At 35.9% G+C, this 21,752-nt stretch overlaps 1 protein-coding gene and 1 pseudogene across 6 annotated transcripts in view; one reads left to right on the top strand and one right to left on the bottom strand.

Moving 5' to 3' along the window:
* The window catches only part of SLC4A10 (solute carrier family 4 member 10), a 300,268-nt gene that overhangs the window by 229,203 nt on the left and 49,313 nt on the right, over window positions 1-21,752 (top strand). The window lies entirely within an intron of this gene.
* LOC118551160 (ribulose-phosphate 3-epimerase-like) lies at window positions 18,275-19,155 on the bottom strand (annotated as a pseudogene).

Consider the following 21,752-nt stretch of genomic DNA (forward strand, 5'->3'; position numbering starts at 1 on the left):
ATTTTTCCTAGTCATCAGAGATATCTTTAACAGTATACCTCTGTTTCAGACAAGAAAAACCAGAGTGGAAATATAAAATAACTTTCCCAAAAGGCAAATAGTTAGGGTATTGTGAACAGGACTCAGAAGTGGATGAAGGAGATGTCAAGGACACTCAGGAAGCAGGCAAATCAGAAGAATGATCAGCTTGATCAGAATGAGGGATAACCCTTTCATTTCTCTTTAGAGAGCAGTGTCACCTAATTTGGATATCCTTGCTAAGATATATATTTATCTGCTTGGATTTTTCAAACTTATTACATGCCAAGCACTATGCTAGAGGTATAAATAATATTCTGTCCTGAGTGAGCTTCCAGTTTAGTAGGGAATGTAGACAAACAGACAACACAATGAAGTAAGTGCTGTGTTAAGAGATTGATACAGAATGCAATGGTACCACACCAGAAGAACACCCTACCCAGATTTTGAGTTCATAGAGGACTTCCTGGAGGAAGTGACATAGAAGACCAAAATAGCAGTAGGAGTTAGGAAGGTGCTGAGGAATAGGGTAGGAGAGAGGTCCAGATGGAAGGAAAGGCACAGGTCTGGATGTAAGAAATGCATTAAAACTTTGTAATATTTGTCAAAAGTCATAGAGATAGTGGTAAAACAAGAAATTAGATTCAGGTTTTAGGATTTTGATGCAATTTTCAGTTCACTGGTGAATACAAATAAACTCTCCAAGAGAAACAACATAGAACAAGTAAATCAGGTAAAAGCAGAACTATTCTGTTTGAAGTGGTGGGAGGCACCTGTCCACCCTTCCAGTTGTTCCTGAACCCTCAGTGGCCACTTCTAAGGTACTTCCGACTGAGGAATACCATTTAATACCTCTCTGGGTTTAAAAAGGAAAAAGATCAGAGAAGCAAAGACTGTGCCCTGGATAATGGTCATAGCTTGAAGGTAGAAGAAAAAATAAGAGAGAAGGATCAGAAAAAGAAAAACAAAAACCTGGATAATGTCAGGTTGTTGAAGACAAGGGATGAGGCTGTGCCAAGAGACTGTTAGAGGACCGTGGTAGAGATCAAACCGAACGAGGGAGAGAGATCATGATTAACTTAAGAAACAACATCGGGTAGGGAAGGGAGGTAGAACTACAAGCTAGTTTGCAAAAGATGAAGAAGGGAGTAGGCAGTAACGACGTGGAGAAAGTATGCACAGACCATTTTGGTGTCAAAGAAACTGAAAAACAGTGCCTGCTGGAGAGGGCAGTGAGATCCCGTGAATGGTCATTTGTGACAGAAAAGAGGTATCTGTGTTTGGAAATGAGGACATAGAGGCAGAGGAAAGAGAGAGATTAGAGATGATGGTGAGAGAGTAGATAAATGTGGGATTGCAACCTCCCCAAAAGTGGTGAGATCAAGACAAATTGTGGGGTTCAGTAAGACAAATGCTCAGAGGATAATTGGAGAGCAAAAATAGCTTTGTTTGTCCATGATTCCTGCTTTTCAGGGCAATCAGGAGGAGAGTTGCATGGGTCTTGACTCTCTCAATGTTTCCATCTCCGCTTTTCTGAGAACAGATCCCCACAAGTTTAAGTTCAAGTTATGCTTTATCACAGTGTACGCATCCAAAAACTAATCATTTGAAGGCTGAGCAGGAATGTGTGCTAATCACCATGTTCCATTGCCCAAGTGCTCTTCTCAACCACAATTAGGAAAGACTGGTTCATCCTGCTGGGTGCTGAGGTTTTAGTATCATTTGGTGCTGAAACGGGTGTAAGAGAAACAGGGAGGTTGACAGTCTCCCTGGGAAATGTGCTGATCAGATATCTGTACTGCACCATCCTCACTTTAATTTTCACGCTGTGATTCCCAGGCTCCCAATACCACTCACATTGTGCTCATGAATCTGATCAGTAGTGCCATTACCTGGTCTTCGGAGAAGCAAAGCTAATATTTTGCTATGCATATAGCACATATATTGATCAATGTACGTTTAGTCATGTGCATTTAAAAAAGTAAGTAAAATATTGCTAACGAAAATGTCTAATGCATTGTATAACCTCATACGTGTGCTTGAAAGCATTTTCTGTTTCATGGATTCCATATAACACTTTTGGTGGTTTTCTTGTTCTTGCCACTGTGACCTTTTCACACTAATCAGTTTGTAAGTGCCATTATACTCATGCTCACCTAAAATTTTCTACTGATGTTGCTGGCCTCATGCTTTCACAGTTTTTATGAGAAAAATTCTTAGAAAATGTCATAGCTAGGATGCAATATATCTGAGATTGCAATCTTTGCAAAATTAATATGCCCATGCTTTCACATATCTTGTTTAGGTGTAAGATATTGAAAAAGGCATCATATTTAGGATCTGTGTTTCAGATATTCTTTATACTTGGGCCTCCTATATTCAGATTTTCTTAAATTCATAGTTTTACCAACCAAATAACAAAATGTCTTTGATTTTTTTTAAAAAGACTTTCCTAGTTTCTCTGGCATCCTAACCTTATAATGTGGTAATATGTAGACCTTATATTTGAAGCAATAAGCTTTCTTTTCATTGTGCCAAGTGCAAGTGTCAAGATAATCAATTTAGTTTCAAGAATATATACATTACACCAGATGATCAAGCTGAATATGTCAAGTTAGCAATAAGTAATGAGTTTGTGGGAATAACTTTTTCTAGGTTGCTTTGATTTTAAGAAATGGCAAAAATAGAATAAAACATTCTGCTTATATAAGATGGAAAGTTCCTTCAATATATAGTAATAATCTAAAGCTCTCAAAGATGGCTAGCTAAAGAAAGATTGGGGTGGTATTAATTCTTTGCAGTTGGTTGGGTCAAAGCAAAGAGCAGGGTCTATTACTCTAGTTTCCGATATGCTAGCAGACTAGAGTTAAATAATATCCAACAATTACCATGTCATTAGGAGGAGTGATTTTACTACTGGGTTACTGAAAGATTTTTTGTTTGTTTAGTTTTGTTTTTTTACCCCTATCTCTTTGTTGTTTATTCCAATTCCCAGCCTTCCACATAACCCAGGACTATTCTGGATAAATGTTATTTATTGACTGACCTTATACTCATAGAAGAATATTATTTTTCTTACAACTGTGCTCTTTGACAGTAACTTTAACATGACTCTTAAAGATTTCAACAACAAGTTTTGAATAAACTTGAGATGTTATGAAAATCTTAATGTGGGATAAAGATGTACAAATCCAGATCCATAAAACTAGTTCTGACTGAAGATTTAGACAGGGTGCCAATATGGTGGATAAGTCATCTGGAAGAACGAGAGGCAGGATTGCAACCTCTAGCAGAGATTGAAAAGTTTCTCAGAGATGTATGGAGAAAGAAGATGAAAGGGAAATTCTCATAGCTCATTGACCTTATAGTATTCTCTAGTCAAAAAATAAAGAATAAAACTCAGCTTTAGAGAAACCCCTGTGTTTCAGCTTTTTTAAATCAGATTTTTACTACATATACACTTGACAAACTTACCCAGATTTCTTGCAACATTAGTTTATAATTATACTTTTATGGTTATGTATTTATTTGTATAATGTATGTGTAACTTCACCAAGTTAATCTCTGTAATGCTAGGTCCATGACTATTAGGCACACTTTTGAACCTGCTGTCCTAGCAAAGTGCTTTGCACGTATCATAAAATGAGCATGTTCATATTTTTACATTTCTGGAAATGCCCCTTACAACTGATATACACATTTAACATAGAGTTTTTTCTCCTTTAAAAAGCTGATAGATTATCTGACATCTTAGAATCAAATAAATATAATTATAGGCACTCAACAAATGACTATTCAATAAAGAAACTTCTGGCAACCCATCTCATTCTTTATTTTTAATCCAAACACTTGCTATCTTTGTTTTCCCTTCTCACTTTGAACTAAATTCTTATCATTAAGATAAAGTCTTATCTTCACCAGCAATAGCATCCAATGTAAGTTTAGCATTCGCCTGTTTTATCCTCATTGTTTCTAATGGATTATGAGCCTTTTGTGTACTAGATTAATGTCTCTTCATCTTTCTGCCTCCAGAGGCCAAGAGGGTTGGTAGAGATGAATAAACCTTTCTTAACTGTCTTGCAACAATGTTACTTCCCAGATGCACCTTTAGCTACTATTTTCCTTCTCTGTAACTGTAGATTTGCAGACATTAAATAGAATTATCTTTCACTCTTTCTTGTCAAATAGCTGTAAAGGATAGAAATTTACATGAGCATCCAACATTAGAGGGAGAGTGATAAGCAAAAAATGTTGGTTTCTTAAGATACATCGAATGGCCTCAGTCATGAGGCTGTTTATCAAATACACAGCATTTCACTTAGTTGAGATGTGATGAACTTTGTCAGAGAGTTTACAATCTTTGAAGTACTGACCTCATTTCACTTCCTGAATTGACCTAGATTTAAGGATACAATCTGAAATATTTAAAATGGAATATAATGATGTTTCAATTTATATTAAAATATCTCAGCCCAGATACTGCAGTAATGTGTATGTGTAGGTTAACCCACAGCCATAGGTAGCTGGTATTTTAATCAGGAGTCTAAACTCCAGAATGGTCAGGTAACATTAAAGCAGAGAGCCTAAACTCCAGAAAAGTTTACCACAAACCTATCTACTAGCCACATCTCAATCAACACTAAGGCTTTGCTGAATCTCGGAAATGGATTTTCATTGGTGAAAGTACTGGTTTGTTAATCAGTGTAATGAATTGCACTGGTATAATTAAAGGTAATCATTTTGAACTAAATGAAAATGAAAACACAGCTTATAAAAATTTGTGAGATGCAATAATAGCAGTGCTTAGATAGAAATTTATAGCACTGAATGCATGGATTAGAAAAGAAATATCTCAAATCCATGATCTAAACTTCAACCTTAGGAAACTAGAAAAAGAAAAGCAAATTAATTTTAAAAATTAGCAAAAAGGAATAAATAATAAAAATCAAAGCAGAAATCAATGAAATTAAAAATGGGAAATCAATGGAAAAAATTAAAGGACCAAAGTCTGGTTCTTCAAAAAGATCGATAAAATTGATAAGCCTCTAACCGGGCTAACAAAGAAAAAAGGAGAGCATACACAAATTGCTAATATCAGAAATGAGAAAGAGGACATCACTAAAGATCCTATGTGCACTAAAAAGAAAATAAAGTGATACTATGAACCCACAAATTTGATAACCTAGATAAAATGGACTAATTCCTTGAAAGAGACAGTCTGCTGAAACTCACACAGGAAATAGATAATCTGAATAGGCCTATATCTATTAAAGAAATTGAACTGATAATTGATAACCTTCCAAAAAAAAAAGCACCAGGCTCAGATGAATTCACTGTTGAATTCTGCCAAACACTTAAGGAAAAATTTATACCAATTGTCTACAACCTCTTTCAGAGGATAGAAGCAGAGAGGATAGTCCCTAACTCATTTTATAAGGCTAACATTAGGCTAATACAAAAACCAAAGAAAGATATAAGAAAAGGAAACTACAGACCAATATCTGTCATAACCAAATATGCAAAAATCCTCAATAAAACATTAGTAACTCAACTTCAACAATGTGTAAAATAATTTTACACCACAATCAAGTGGGATTTATTTAAGTATGCGAGGCTGGTTCAACATTCAAAAATCAATTAATACAAGGCATTCCATCAACAGACTAAAGTTGATAAATTCCATGATCATATCAATAAAAGCAGTAAAAGCATTTGACAAAATCCAACACCCATTCATGATAAAACTTTTGGTAAACTAGGAATAGAGGGGAACTTCCTTAACATGATGAAGAATACAGAAAAACCTACAGCTAACATCATACTTAATGGTGAAAAACTAGAAGTTTTCCCACTGAGATCAGGAACAAGTCAAGGATGTCCCCTCTCACCACTCCTTTTCAACATCATACTGGAAGTTTGGGCAAATGTAGTAAGACAAGAAAAGCAAATAAAAGGTATACAGATTGAAAAGGAAAAATAAAACTGTCTTTGTTTATAAATGACATGATTGTTAAGTAGAAAATCTGGAAGAATCAACAAAACATTCCTGGAAATAATAAGTAATTATACCAAGGCTTCAGGATACAAGGTTGATATACAAAAGTTAATCACTTTTCTATATACCAGCAATGAACAAGTGGAATTTGAAATTAAAAACACAATACCATTTACATTAGCACACCAAAAAAAAAATACTTAAGTATAAATCTAACACAATATGTTCAAGATCTATATGAGGAAAATGACAAAACTCTAATGAAACAAATAAAAAAAACCTAAATAAATGGAGAGATAGTACATGATCATTGATAGGAGGACTCAATATTGTCAAGATGTCAGTCCTTCCCAGTTTGATCTATAGATGCAACACAATCCCAAGTAAAATCCTAGAAAGCTCTTTTATGAATATCAACAAACTGATTCTAGAGTTTGTATAGAGAGGAAAAAGACCCAGAATAGCCAACACAATAATGAAGGAGAGCTAAGTTGGAGGACTGGAACTACCCGCCTTCAACACTTACTATAAAGCTACTGTAATCCAGACAGTGAGGTATTGACAAAAGAATGGACAAATAGATCAATGAAACAGAATAGAGGGCCCAGAAATATACCCCCATAGATATAGTCAACTAATCTTTGACAAAGAAGCAAAAGCAATACAATAGAGCAAAGATAGTCTTCTCAACAAATGGTGCTGGAACAACTGGACCATCCACACGCAAAAAAAATGAATCTAGACACAGACTTTATGCCCTTCATAAAAATTACCTGAAAATGGATCATATTCCTAAATGTAAAATGCAAAACTATAACAACCCTAGAAAATAACATAGGAGAAACTCTAGATGACCTTGGGTTTAGTTAGGACTTTTTAGATACAACATCAAAGCTATGAGTCATGAAAGAAAGAATTAAAGCTGGATCTCATTAAAATTAAAATTTTCTGCTCTGTGAAAGATAATGTTAAAAGACAAGCCACAGACTGAGAGAATACATTTGCACAAGACATAGCTAATAAAGAACAGTTATCTAAAACATCCAAAGAACATCTAAAACTCAACATTAATAAAACAGGATTTTTAGGGCAGTAAAACTACTCTGTATGATACTATAATGGTGGATATATGTCATTATAAATGTATCCAGTCCCATAGAATGTCCAACACCAAGAGTGAATGAATCCTAATGTGAACAATGGACTTTGAATGATAATGATGTGTTAATGTGGTTAATGGGTTACAACAAATGTTCCACTCTGGTAGAGAATGTTGATAATGGGGGAAGTGATATATGCGTCCAGGCAGGGGGTATATGGAAAATCTCTGTAACTTTTTTTTTTTTTTAAGATTTTATTTATTTATTTGACAGAGAGAGGCACAGCGAGAGAGGGAACACAAGCAGGGGGAGTGGGAGAGGGAGAAGCAGGCTTCCTGCCGAGCAGGGAGCCCGATGTGGGGCTCGATCCCAGGACCCTGAGATCATGACCTGAGCCGAAGGCAGATGCTTAACAACTGAGCCACCCAGGCACCCAAATCTCTGTAACTTCTGCTTAATATCCCTGTGACCCTAAAACTACTCTAAAAAATAAAGTCTATTTAAAAAATTAAAGATAATTAAGATATATTATATTGGAATCTAGCAAGTGAATCATGAGCCTCAACTCCTAGAGATGGCACTTGCAGCTTAATTCCTGATTCAGTGTCCATCCATTTTTGGTACCTGATTACAGGCTAAAACAGGACGAGAATCCTGCTTATGGAATATTTCACCTGCTGGGCACATTGCCATGAATTCTTCATGAAATGAGTATAATGCCAGTGTTGGCACTTTGTATATGATTTGATAATTTTACTCGAGGTATCTGCCATTCCTATTGGGAAATTTTGAGGAAATTGTTCTTGTTCATGTGAAATGTTGCTACATTATTTATTCATTCATCTCCCTTTGCTGGATATTTTAAGTGTCACTGCTATATACTTTATAGTATTAGTCATGCTGAATAAATGCTTAGAGACATTGCTAATAACTCGTTTTGGAGGAAGAAACACTTCCCTTTAACTATTGAAATTAATATGTAAATTGCTCTGAACACTATTCCTACTAGATATTTTATAAAACCAACCAAATTCAGTTAGCTTAGCATAGTTTTTTGTATGTGAAATTCTTGATAACATAAGGTGTTCAGCTCACACACTTTACATTTATTTTTTAACAAACAGGAAAGTATCGCTCAACTCTGGAAAGGAAGATGTTTACTTCATAAAAATATTCTGTGGTTATAGTTCTCAGTTTTTATATACCACCCAAAAAACTATTTTTATAAACAATCTCTCTCCAAGACTGTCTAAATATTTCATGGAGGGTAATGAAATATGTCATGTAAGTGAACTCGCATTGCTGGTCTCTGTGAAGTTGCGTCCAGGCCAGTTCTGCTACTTCTACTCACTCCACTGTGTTGCTCATCTCTTCATTACATATGTACCTGGTGTCTTCTTGGTCTATTAGAACTTGCTCTAAAGAGAATTAGTAGGATCTAATTTTATTTCTTCCATTTAAAAAAATTTTTGATATCTAAAAGAATGAAGCCCCCACAGTAGAATTTTTTTTTTAATTATAAAATCAAGTTTTTAGAGGATAAAAGAGATGGTTCTACTCACTCTGAAATCCTATCACTGGGTCTTATGGGCTGAATTGTCTTCCTTCAAAGTTTGTATGTAGAAGCCCTAACCCCCAGGAGCTCCAAATGCAGCTACATTTGAAGACAGGGCGTTTAAAGAGGTGATTTAGCTAAAGTGAGGTCATATAGGTGGGTCCTAATGAAATCTGACTGTGTGCTTATAAGAAGAGAACATTTGGACACACAGAGACACTGAGAGGCACGTAGATAGTGAAAGGATCATGTGAAGACACAGTGAGAGGGCCGCCATCTGCAAATCAAAGAGAGAGACCTCAGAGGAATTTCTATCTAAAATTTCAACTCTCTTCTCTCTCTCCTTCCTCTATCTAAAGTATTATATAATTTACTTACATTTTTAAAAGTAAGATTTATCAAGGCATCATTTTTACATACAATAAAATACACCCTTTTAAGTATATCCTTAAATGAATAACAGCATAATTGAAATATTATAGAACATTTCCCAGAATGTTTTCTTATGCCCCTTCGAAGCCAATCTCTCACCCCAACCCACAACCCTTGACAATTACTAATATGATTTCTGTCTCTGAAGTTTTGCCTTTTCTAGAATTTCACATAAATAGAATTATAGAGTATGGAAACTTTTGTGTCTGCTTTTTTTTTCACTTATTATAATGCTGTTGAGATTTACTCATACTGTTGCATGCATCAGTTTATTACTGTTTGTTATTGGGTAGTATTCCACTGTGTAAATGTACCACAAGTTGTCTATCCAATCACAAGTTGATTGTCTTTTGGGTTGTTTCTGCTTTGGGGCTATATTGCTTCACCTGCAGGTCTTTATTTTAATTTTCTCTTGGGTAAATACCTAGAAACAGGATTGCTGGGTTAAAAAGTGTATATTTTAACTTTATAAGAAACTGCCAATGTGGTTGTACCATTTTGTATCCTTACCAGCAACGTATAAGAGTTCCCATTGATCTGCATCCTCACCAGCATGTAGTTTTGTGCTTACGTATAGTGGTACCTTTACTAATCAACCTAATTTATTGTCTGTTCCCCTTCTACGGTGAACAGTTCATGAAGGGAGGGAATTTAATCTGTTTTGATCACTACTTTTCCAGTGTCTGAATCAGTTCCTGGCACAAAATAGATATTCAGTGAATATTTGTTGCATAAATGAATGAATATTACCTCTATTTAGGGCTAAAAAAAAAAAAATACCTGAAACAAGCAAAACACAAAAAACCCCAGAGGCTCAGAGGGTTTATGACTTACCCAAGTGGAAGAACTGGGGCTAAAACCCAAGATATCTGGAGCCCCTGGGTGGCTCAGGCGGTTAAGCATCTGCCTTTAGCTCAGATCATGATCCCAGGGTTCCGGGATAGAGCCGAGCCTCATGTTGGGCTCCCTGCTCAGTAGGGAGTCTGTTTCTCCCTCTCCCTCTGCCCCTCCGCTCCCCCACCCTCACTCGTGCTCTCTCTCTCTCAAATAAGTAAATAAACAAATAAATAAATAAATAAAATCTTTATAAAATAAAAATAAAACCCAAGACATCTAACATCTAGTTGAACACTTTTGACACTGTACTACATTATAAGCCACTGGTCTGGCAAGGTAATTTTTATGATTAGCATTTAGAATATAGAAGAGTTTGGATAAATTTTTTTTTTTTTAAGATTTTATTTATTTATTTGACAGAGACAGCGAGAGCAGGAACACAAGCAGTGGGAGTGGGAGAGGGAGAAGCAGGCTTCCCGCTGAGCAGGGAGCCCGATGTGGGACTCGATCCCAGGACTCTGGGATCATGACCTGAGCCGAAGGCAGCCGCTTAACGACTGAGCCACCCAGGCGCCCGAGTTTGGATAAATTTTTATTGTATTTAGGTCTTTTATATTATCTTCAAGCAGTTTTTAATTTCTAATAGGAAATGAAAAATATAAAAATAGAGGGATAAAAACATAAATATTTGAATAATAGTAGAGGTAAAATGGACTCTTATTTTAGAGTTTGTTAGAACATAAAAGTACTTATTTTGATTAGCCATAAGTAGGCATTTGACAAGGAGAGAGAAAAATCTTGGCTAGAGATGAGTTTTGCTGCATCACATTGAAGCCCTACATCACCTTGTTATTTTTAATAAGCTTGGTAATAACTTGGCTTAAAAGATTGGGATAGGAATCTGCACCAATATCCTTTTTTGTGGCCTTAGGTAAGTCCCTGAGAGCAGCCTTCTAGAGACAATGTCTTAAGTCTCAAAAATGCATAGGAAGTATATTTGAAATACATAGGAAATAAGAGATCTGGAAGCATACGTACCAAACCTATAATATTTGGGGGGAGCACAGAAGATAGGATTGTGAGGAAAAAAAGGCTTGTTTTCTCTGTATATTTCAAAGTGTTCAATTGGCATTGTGTGCATGCATTATTTTATAATTTCTTTCTAATAATAAGTCTTATGATGGGAAATTCATCCTATGGCAAGTCATAAAAGATGAGCCAATTAGGGCCAGGTGGTGCTCATCAAATAAGTTCCCTATAACCAAATTTAATTCCCATTTCAAGAAAATAGCAACCTACAAAATTCAAGGGTAGAATAGAGCAGAATGTTTAAGGTATAATAAGTAGATTTGCCATTTTGTTCATACATTTTCTTATTCACTCACTCATTGGCTCATTCCATCAGTATCCATTGGTCTTCTCTGTGTTGTGTTAGCATTGACAGTATGAAAATGAGTATGATATGGTTTCCACTCTCAAGGAGCTCAGTGATTATCAAGAAGAGCCTAGAGATGCACTTTGCACATTGTGCTGCACATTGAGTATTTGTTGAATCTAATAAATGAGGAGGGAGCTAGATGCAATGCCTACTCAAATAATTGCAGCATAGTGTAGTAAGTATTTATACTAGATATATGCATAATGGCCCGGAGGAAGAAGTAAGAAACTACCCTGGGGAGTTGGGACATATTCATAGAAGAAATAAACCCTAAGTTGTCATGCTACCTCTGTTGTACCTGTCACTTGAGTTTATTATATACGGCATATCTATGTTTTACTCTCTCTTTATTGTATCTATATGTTCAGCATGAGCAGGTCATAATTAGAGTTGAGGCCGCTGAGATAGAGAGAATGGACTCCTGGAACCAACTGGCAAGGATCCTTAAAAATTGTAGTAAGTTTTATCTGGTAAAAAATTGGGGCATTAACAAAGCTCTGGGAAGAATTATGTGATAATAGATTAGAAGGTGATCATAGGAAGTGGAGCAAGGATCAATAACCTAGGTATGAAATGTTTAAGTCTTTACTATTGACTCAGACAATGATAATGGGAAGAAAGTGAATAAACCAGGGGGAAAAAAGGAAGAAAATCCAAAATTGACAAGGCTTTATTCATTCATTCAACAAAAAATTATGGAGTACTTTCTAATTTATATGAACTATAACAAATTTTGCATACACGACTTTATTTAAACCTCATACAACCTGTGGAACAAGTATTACTCCTGCTTTACAGATGATCAATATGAGGCTCCAACAAGTTAACTAATTTGTTCAATATCATATAGCCAACGAATGATAAATGAGAGTCAAACTCAAATCCATCTGGTTTTAAAGCCCATGAACTTTCTCCTACAACATATTAAAATAAAAATAATAGTAAAGGATTATTATTATTATTACAACTCCTTAAAGACAAGGACTGTCATTTATTTCTATGTATTTCCCCAAAGCAGTTAGCAAGGTATTCTGCACAAAATAATTTTAAACCATTATATATCAATGAATGAATAAACAACATTGTCTGCTCTGTGCTAGACATTTGGGTGTAAAAGTGACAAAATAGTGGGGTCTCTGCTCTTATATAGCATATTATCTAGTGAAAAAATTAGACATTAAACATTACTCAAAGAAGTGATTAATTATAGTTGACATAAGTGCTAACATATAAAGGTGCAGAATGTCATGAGAGTGAGAAATACTTCCAAAGTTATGTATTTAGAAGCCAAGGAGAGGATATGGCTATTTGAATGAAAATGAAATTCAGATGAGAACAAGTTTAAGAATTTAATGGAGAGAGTATTTATGTTTTCAGTATTAGCTAGCTGTCATAGTGTTTTATAGAGTTATTTTGCATATTTTTGAAAAGTTCTTTTCTTCATGATAATAGCTATAAGTTTAGATAATTTCCTAGAGAGATAAGTATAAATACTTAGACAATCTCTTCTAAGAATAAATTCCAAAATGTGGAAATAAATATATTCATAAAAGACTTACCACTGTGTTATTTAAATAGTCATCTTGATAGAAACAAATTAAATGTTTAATAATAAAGAAAGAGTAAGTAAACCATGTCGCATCCATTAACAATTATAGTTATGAAGAATAACATAGCCACATGGAAAATGCTTTCATTACGGTCCTATATAGAAAAGATTAAAGGGGCACCTGGTTGTTCCGGTAGTTAAGTGTCTGACTTTTGATTTCGGCTCAGGTCATGACCTCAGGGTGGTGAAATCAAGCCCTGTGTCGGGCTCCGTGCTTGGCATGGAACGTGCTAATTTTTTATTCTGTAAATATTCTGTAGTGTGATTTTATTATTTTGGTAACTCAAAATACTTTTGGAAAGAATAGGCATAAAAATGTGTTTGACTTCTTCAGATAGATCATAGTTCTCTGATTTTATGCCTTATATCAAAACCTAACTTGCTATACAGCACTCTGGGGGCTAATTTAGTCAATAAAGAGACTTCAAAAAAATGAATCACAAACCATTATTGTTCAGTACACACAGGAAGGTACTAATAATAACTATAAAGACAAAAGGAGAGCATCTGCAACCCAGAAACTAAAATTAGTAATAATGTTGAAGGGAGTTCTACCAAATTATGTTTTCCAGAAGACAGCCACAGGCTCTTCTCATGGAAGGGAGACTGATCACCTCCATTAGCCTTGAAACAAAAACAAAGACTTCTGGATGAGGGCATTTAATTATAATGTTTATCTAATCACTCTGTAGCCATTTATATAAATAAGATGGCATAGAGCACATGCTTTTCTTTGGGCAAAGTAAGTAGAGGATATGTTTGGTGAAGTGTATTTCAAGCCAAACAATCCAACACCACAAGTCAAAATTATTGGCATTTTATACTGGTGTTTTTAAAAATGTAAAAAAATGCAGGTACTGCCCATTTTTTTGCCTTTGGATTGTTGAACTTCCCAGTCTGTGAGCTGGTAGTAGTGACAATCGTGTAACAATAACAACAGTGATGATACCTAATACCTAATTAGCATTTCCTCATGCCAGACCCTGTTCTAGGTGCTTTTATCTATATTAACTCATTTTACCCTCATAATACCCTCATGTGGTTGATTGCTCTCATTATCCCCACTTTAGGAAAAGTGTAATATGGAGAGGTTAAGTAACTTGTCCAAGGTTGCTCAACAAAGTGCTTGGATTTGAATGATACAGGAATTCTGACTGGAGAGTCTGAAGTCCAGTGTCCTAATCATCAGGCTATCTTATGCACTTAAAGAAGTTTTTTTCATTAATACTTCCATCTTATGGCCAGAGTTACTAAAAATTATTTTGGACAAAATTAACAACCGAGCTTATTCCAAACTCATATTCCATCTCATCACATTGCTGTCTCTAGTTTTATTTTCATTCTTCTTCTTTTCCTTTGGTAGTTTTGGATTAGAGTTATTTGGACTAAGTTCATCAGTATAAGTGAAGAACAGAAAAGTGGGGTTTTTCTCATTTTATCTTGATTTATTTACTTAGAATATCTGCTTTTGACATTTAAGAACATAAAATCTAAATATCCAAAGCCTTCTTTGAGCTACCAAGGGTTGGTACAGATACTTTTTTAAACTTCCCGTACAAGCTTAGAACCTCTGAGAACTAACTGCTGAGATTTCAAATATCGGAGGCACAGACTCAGAAAAGAACAATGATTTGATTGGTGATAGGTGATATCTGCGATGTATAACATAAGTCTTTTACTTTGATAAATATATTTTTCCTTTTTGGAACTGATTTGTGGGTGAGCAATATTATGAACTAGAGGTAGGTCTGACAAGGCGGTGTAAGTGACTAACATCCACTTAGAGACCTGACTCTCCAAAAAAAAGCCTCTCCTATGAGCTTGATATTTTTATACCAAATTGCTTAGGACCTTCAGAACAAATTTGAGTACTTTCTAAGTATGTAGTCATTTCACTGTTGAAATGTAAATATCCTCCCAGGAATGGAGTAACACATTATGCCGTTGTCCTCACTAACACAATACAAACACTTTGGAAAACAGAGACCTTGACCCTGAGGGAGTGGTGCACACAGCAAGCCAAGTGAATGGAGATGTGATACCAGTCCATGGCCAGGTTTAGATGAGGCCATGAGAAATAGGAATCTGGACAGTTGGACCAAAAGAGGTGGTGGTAGGACATGTGGAGCTGCCAGGACATGAGGGCAGGGCTGCAGGGTGTTCTGGTGGGGCCGGGGGGAGGGGGAGATATCTTACAGGAGGAGTGTCTGAAAAGGGGAACCTGAGATGATCATATAGTGTAATTAGATTACTTAATTTGTTCTGGAGTCATCTCACTCCTCTGCCTGTGCTGACAGAAATGCCATAAGTTACCGCTGGAGGAAACATATTATAGCAAAAAGAGCAGAGGTTTCAGGATCAAGCAGACCTGGATTCAAATCTAATCAGTATGGCCTTGAATAAGTTACTGAGTGTTTCCTCCATCTATAGAATGTAGAAATCAAACTATGAAACTACGAAACAAAGTGCCTCCTGTCATGCAATGGTAGCTGTATGTATATAATATCTGTATGCATAATATACAGTAGCTAGAGAAAGCATACACATGTATGTATATACACACACTTTTATACAGAGATGCATTCATTCGCCTGTTGTAGTGTTACCTTTCTCCCTTGTTACCTTACTTCTGCAAGAAACTTACCATGTTTTCTTTAGTTTACATTTTAGCTTCCTTTTGTCATATATAAATTTACTTTCACCGGATTTTCAGAATATTCAGATCATTTCCTATTAAACTAGGGTGTTGGGCCCTTGTTCTCGTGAGGTAAATTAACAAAACGACCAACTTAGAGAATTCTAATTGTTAGCTACCTAAAAAGTAGAATGTTGGCCACATGATGTAACAGATTCAGACAATATATTACTAATTTACTCTAACAAGAAAGAGACTATTGCTCCTAATGAATACTAACCATTTTCTTTTCAGCAGCACTACTGTGCAATAGTCATTTATGTTATTTGAAATTTGTGATAAGGCTCGGTAAGGATTTGAGGCAGTTCTTCTGTATGTTCAGATGAAACCTGAATCGTAGCATATATATTACCTAGGTAAATATAATTAATCTCTGTAGCAGTTTAAATATTTTTTTATGATTCTAAGAAGGAGACTTTAGGGAACATACGCCAGTCTAAAGCTAGGCATATGTTGTTCCCAAGGCCCTAAGTTAGGGATCTCTGATCAATGGATTAGATACCATCTATCAGGAGGACCTTGAAGTCTTATTTGGCAGATATCCAAACAGCTCTCCAGTCCACTTGCTTCCTCACTCCGACATGCTTAGTTAGCTGGGAATCCCAGTGGGGTGGGGCGGGGCGCAAAGGGAGGCGGCATGTTTGTTCCTCCCTTCACTGCCTTCAGTTTACTTTATTTTCAGAACCATCCCTAGGGATCTAAAAGATTTCAGAAATATGAAAAATATCTCTTCCTTACAAGTTTAGAGGCCCTAGACCTGACCATTTAAAGATTTACTTTTACATTTTTTAAAAAAATTCTAACAATTTATACAGAGAAAAAGACTGCAGATACCTGTCCTTTTTACAAAATTTCTTACCATACTTACATAACAAGAATTTTTAGAAGAATAAAATCATTGGTACATACTTGTTTTTCTAAATATAATTTTGAGCGTAGTTATAAATATTTCAGTTTGTGGATTAATGCTGTACCTTGTCATCGCCTAACCTGCGTGGTCTTTCTTGGAATAATAGATATCCTTGAGGCCAGTATCCATAGTTCCAGAATATTCTCAGCCATCTGGCTCTGCTACAGAATAAAGTCAGACTGGAAATAAGACAGTGGTAAATAAAAGAAGCTTCCTTTGCCCACCCCACCTCCCAAGGGCTCCATTTATAAAAGGAGTACAGACCAGAAATCCTGTGCCCTATTAGATCCTTTTCTTGGTACCAGCCTGCAGCTGAGCTTTAGTTTCTCATTTTTATTTTTTATTTTTTTATTATTTTTTTTAAAGATTTTATTTATTTATTTAATTGACAGAGAGAGAGAGACAGCGAGAGAGGGAACACAAGCAGGGGGAGTGGGAGAGGGAGCAGCAGGCTTCCTGTTGAGCAGGAAGCCCCATGCGGGGCTCGATCCCAGAACCCTGGGATCACAACATGAACCAAAGGCAGACGCTTAAGACTGAGCCGCCCAGGGGGCCCTAGTTTCTCATTTTTAAATGAGGACAAAGATACCTGTCCTACTAGTCATAGGAGTGATTTGTAGGTTTAATACTGTATCAAAGTACTTTAAAACCCACATGGCAAGCTTATATAATGATAGCTACTTCGTATTGAGTACTAAATTCTAGGAATAGTACTGGAAGCTTTACATATTATATGGTACCTCTTCTAAGCCTCAACACAACCCCGCACAATTGTTATAATTCCATTTGATGTATAATGAGTTAATAGAAACTCACAGAGGTTGTGTGATTTTCTGAGGTCAAATAGGTTGAAAGGGATGAGTCAAGATTCAGCTCAATATTTCCAAATGGAGGCTTTAATTTTCTTTCTACTCAGAACTCAGGCAACAACATTATTTAATGTCCTTAAGAATGGTTAGGTGGCGGGTGCCTGGGTGGCTCAGTTGGTTAAGCGACTGCCTTCGGCTCAGGTCATGATCCCGGAGTCCTGGGATCGAGTCCCACATCTGGCTCCCGGCTCAGTGGGGAGCATGCTTCTCCCTCTGACCCTATCCCCTCTCATGCTGTTTCTCTCTCTCTCAAATAAATAAATAAATAAATAAAATCTTTAAAAAAAAAAAGAATGGTTAGGTGGCATTAAGAAAAGGGGAAGAAAAAATACTGAAAAATCTGTCCCTTCAGCAAAGCTGACAAATCACCCTGATAAAATCAATGCTTATTTTTTAGAGTAGACCACATGAAAACTCCTGGGCTTCATACATTTTTATGTATTAAGTATTGTGTAAAAAGGGAAAAATAGACGTTAGATGCCAGAAGACTATGGTATACTACCCAGCCAGATCCAAGCTTGGATTTTTCCTATGTTCCTTTCTACTCAGATTGTCAATCATATACACAAATCACAAGTAACATGAAATAGGAAGAACATAAGGACTTCCTTCGCTTTTGGAAAACAGATGGGAGACAACAGAAAATTTTTTTCAGAAATGCAGAAAATTATTACTTCTTAATAGCTAATATGACTTCTTTAGGCAGTAGGAGAGATACCTTGTATTTCTGTTTATAATCTTAATATAGCTCTATTTTTATTCTTTATAAAAATCAAGTCTCCCAGTAAAAACAGTATATTTTAACCACACTAATCTTTAAAGTCCATCACTAAAAATGTAGGTATACACACTAATTTCTAACTCCCTAGAGCATTTTGCACCATCGGTCTTAGACATTGGAATAAAGGGTTGCTCAGGAGAGCAGCACTGCCTCACACAATATGATTTGGTGGCCACCATTCTTGTTTTCCAGTAAGAGGAAAATTTCATGAGCAGAAACATTAGCTCCTTAAGATCGTGCTGATGAAAAGAATGTTTCTGAGCCACTTCTGAGCCAATATCTTAACAGGTCGATCACGGACCTGGGGTGTTCACGCCTCATGATAGCCCTGCCAGACACCGACATGTTAGCACCCATGTCTGCAGTCATGGATCGTGTCGTACCCACTTCAGCACTGACCTCTATGTCTAAAGATGGACACTGAGTCTTCCCCTGATGAACCATGGACATCGTATCTCCCATAAATTTCTGCCCTCCAAATTCAGGTTGCACGGGCATAAATGAGATTGTATCTATCTGATTAGCACATGGTGCTAAATATTCCACTGTAGTTCCCAGTTTGATGGCAAGTCTAACCTTCATCTCATTTTCCCAAGTGTCTTTAATCAAAGTCCCAGGGTTCTTAGTATCCTCAAGATGAAAGGGAGATTGATTGGCTCCTATTGCAACCATTGGCTTGTCCCAGTGTTCCATTCTGGACACCATCCCCTTCATGCTGAAGAAAGGATCCTGGCCTAGCGGCTTTTAGAAACTCTATCACAGGGTGACCAGAGGTGATGTGAACAACAACAAAAAAACCTGTTACATCCAGGTGCAGATAATTAGCCTGGAGGTCAATATCTGGATGCACCCACTATCCAAATTTGGCCAGGTTGCTGTTGAGGATGGATGGGCCAGTTTTACAGGTGGACACCATGGTACTGGTTCCCAAGAACCAAGTTATTCCACGAGTCCCCTGGCAAGATGAAGGCATCATCACAATTTGCCCTTTTTTTTCCCAATGTGTTGGTACTTTAATTGTTAAGCAGTGACTAATTCTTCTTTTAAAAGAATGATTAATTTTCCCAGTGTAAATCAAAGTAAAGCCATGAGTTACAGCTTTGAAGAATTTATTTTAGAATCAGTTATGTCTTAAGTTGACTTGCCTATTATTCAAATGAGTCAGAACTAGCAATTTGCTTTGTTTTTCTTAGGTGCTATATGATAACAGAAGAGCTGGCTTGTTTAGTGATTTCACTAAAATATGCAAATGAATAACCTCAATTCTCCATTGATGCGCCCTTTGTTAGTAATTTAAATGGGATCAAAGGGCTAGTAAATGTTTTGTTCCCAACTTCCTTTTAAATAAAATTCTTTCAAATAAAATTCTATATATGTGTGTGTGTATACACACACACACACATTTTCCCTTTTAACGTACGCATCTACTATAATGCTAATTCTCGCTTATGTTACTCCTACAAGAAATTTGACCTATTTTCCCTATTTTTCATTATAGTTTTCCTTTTATCATCAATAAATTTACTTTTAACAAGCATTCAGAGTATGAAAATGCTTTCCCATCAAACTCCTATGGTGTTGGGCTTTTTTTTCTGATGCAGAGTAACAGAATGTTCAACTTGGGGGATTTCCCATCATGGGAACACACTCCCCCTTACTACTAAACTGATTTATAGACAGAGAGAGTTTGGCAGGTTCATTTCTGTATGAGCAGAACAGTAGCAAGACATTTCAAGGCCTATAATCCTTGCTTTTTCACAATTGCTTTTTCATCTAATCCTGGCACAACTGTGAAATTGGAACCAGAGACTCTGAACAAGATATTGTAGACACAGTTGGGTATTTTGAAGGCTACCATAGGTATAATCTCTAAACCTTCGTTTGGAGGATCCAAGATCAATGTGAATACTTTAGGTTCTACTTTTTTCTTATCCAATTTTTTATTTAAATTCCAGTTAATTGGGGCACCTGGGTGGCTCAGTCTTTGGGCATCTGCCTTTGGCTTGGGTCAAGATCCTGGGGTCCTGGGATTGAGCCCTTCGTTGGGCTCCCTGCTCAGCAGGAAGCCTGCTTCTCCCTCCCCCACTCCCCCTGCTTGTGTTCCCTCTCTCACTATCTCTTTCTCTGTCAAATAAATAAATAAATAAATCTTAAAAAAAAATAAAAAAAATTCCAGTTAATTAACATGCAGTGTAATATTACTTTCAGGTGTAGAATTTAGTGATTCATTACTTACATACAACACCCAGCGCTCATCACGACAAGTGCCCTCCTTAATACCCATTACCCATTTAACCCATCCCCCCACCCACCTCCCCTTCAGCACTTTAGGTTCTACTTTAAAAAAATAAGAAATGATCTTATTTCAGACTATAGACATGCTACTGGCAGCTCTCCTGTTAATTTTTAGTCCTTAGACCCGTGTCTGAATATCTTCATTAAGTATGAAAGGGTCATTCATGTTAAAATTTGTCTTTTTAGTCTTGCCATCCTGTTGAAGATCTTTTGACTGCATAAGTGAGGGTTTATTTCTGGGCTTTCTATTTAGTTCTATTGGTCTATAATCTGTCTTTATGCCAGTACCATACTGTTTGATTATTCTAGCTTTGTAATATGTTTTGAAATCAGGAAGTGTAAGTCTTCCAACTTTATTCTTTTCTCTCAAGATTGTTTTGACTATTCAGAATCCTTTGTGGACTCATATGAATTTTAGGATTATATTTTTCTATTTCTATAGAAAATGCCATTGGGATTTTGATAGGGATTGCATTAAATTTGTAGGCCACTTCAGGTAATATGGACATTTGAACAACATTAAGTCTTCCAATCCATGAACACATGTGTAGCTTTTCATTCATGTCCTTAACTTCTTTCAGCAATGCTTTGTAGTTTTAAATGTGCAGGTCTTTCATGTCTTTAGTTACATTTATTCCTAAGTATTTTATCCTTTTGATGCTCTTGTAAATACAATGGTTTTCTTAATTTTCTTTTTGGATTGTTCATTCCTAGTTTGTAGAAACTCAACTGAGTTTTGTATGTTGATTTTTTATCTTACAATATTGTTTAATTCATTTATTCTAAGTTTTTATGTGTAAAATCGTTAGAGTTGTCTACACATAAGATTATGTCATCTGCAAAAGTAAAAATAATTTTACTTTTTCTTTTCCAATTTGGATGACTTTTATTTCTTTTTCCTATCTATTTGTTCTAGCTAGGACTTCCAACTATGTTTAATTAAAATGGCAGGAGTGAGCATCCTTGTCTTGTTCTTAATCTTAGAGGAAAAGATTTTGGTTTTTTTCCTGTTGATTAGGATTTTAGCTGTGAGCTTGTCATATATGGCTTTTATTATGTTGAGATAATTTCATTCTATTATTTGTTTGATGAGTGTTTTTATTATGAAAGGGTGTTGAGTTTGTCAGATGTTTTTTATACATCTAATAAGATGATCATGTGATTTTTATCTTTTGTTCTATTAATGTGGTATATCACACTGATTGATATCTGTATGTT

Source organism: Halichoerus grypus, chromosome 4 (assembly GCF_964656455.1).
Source record: "Halichoerus grypus chromosome 4, mHalGry1.hap1.1, whole genome shotgun sequence".
NCBI lineage: Eukaryota > Metazoa > Chordata > Mammalia > Carnivora > Phocidae > Halichoerus > Halichoerus grypus.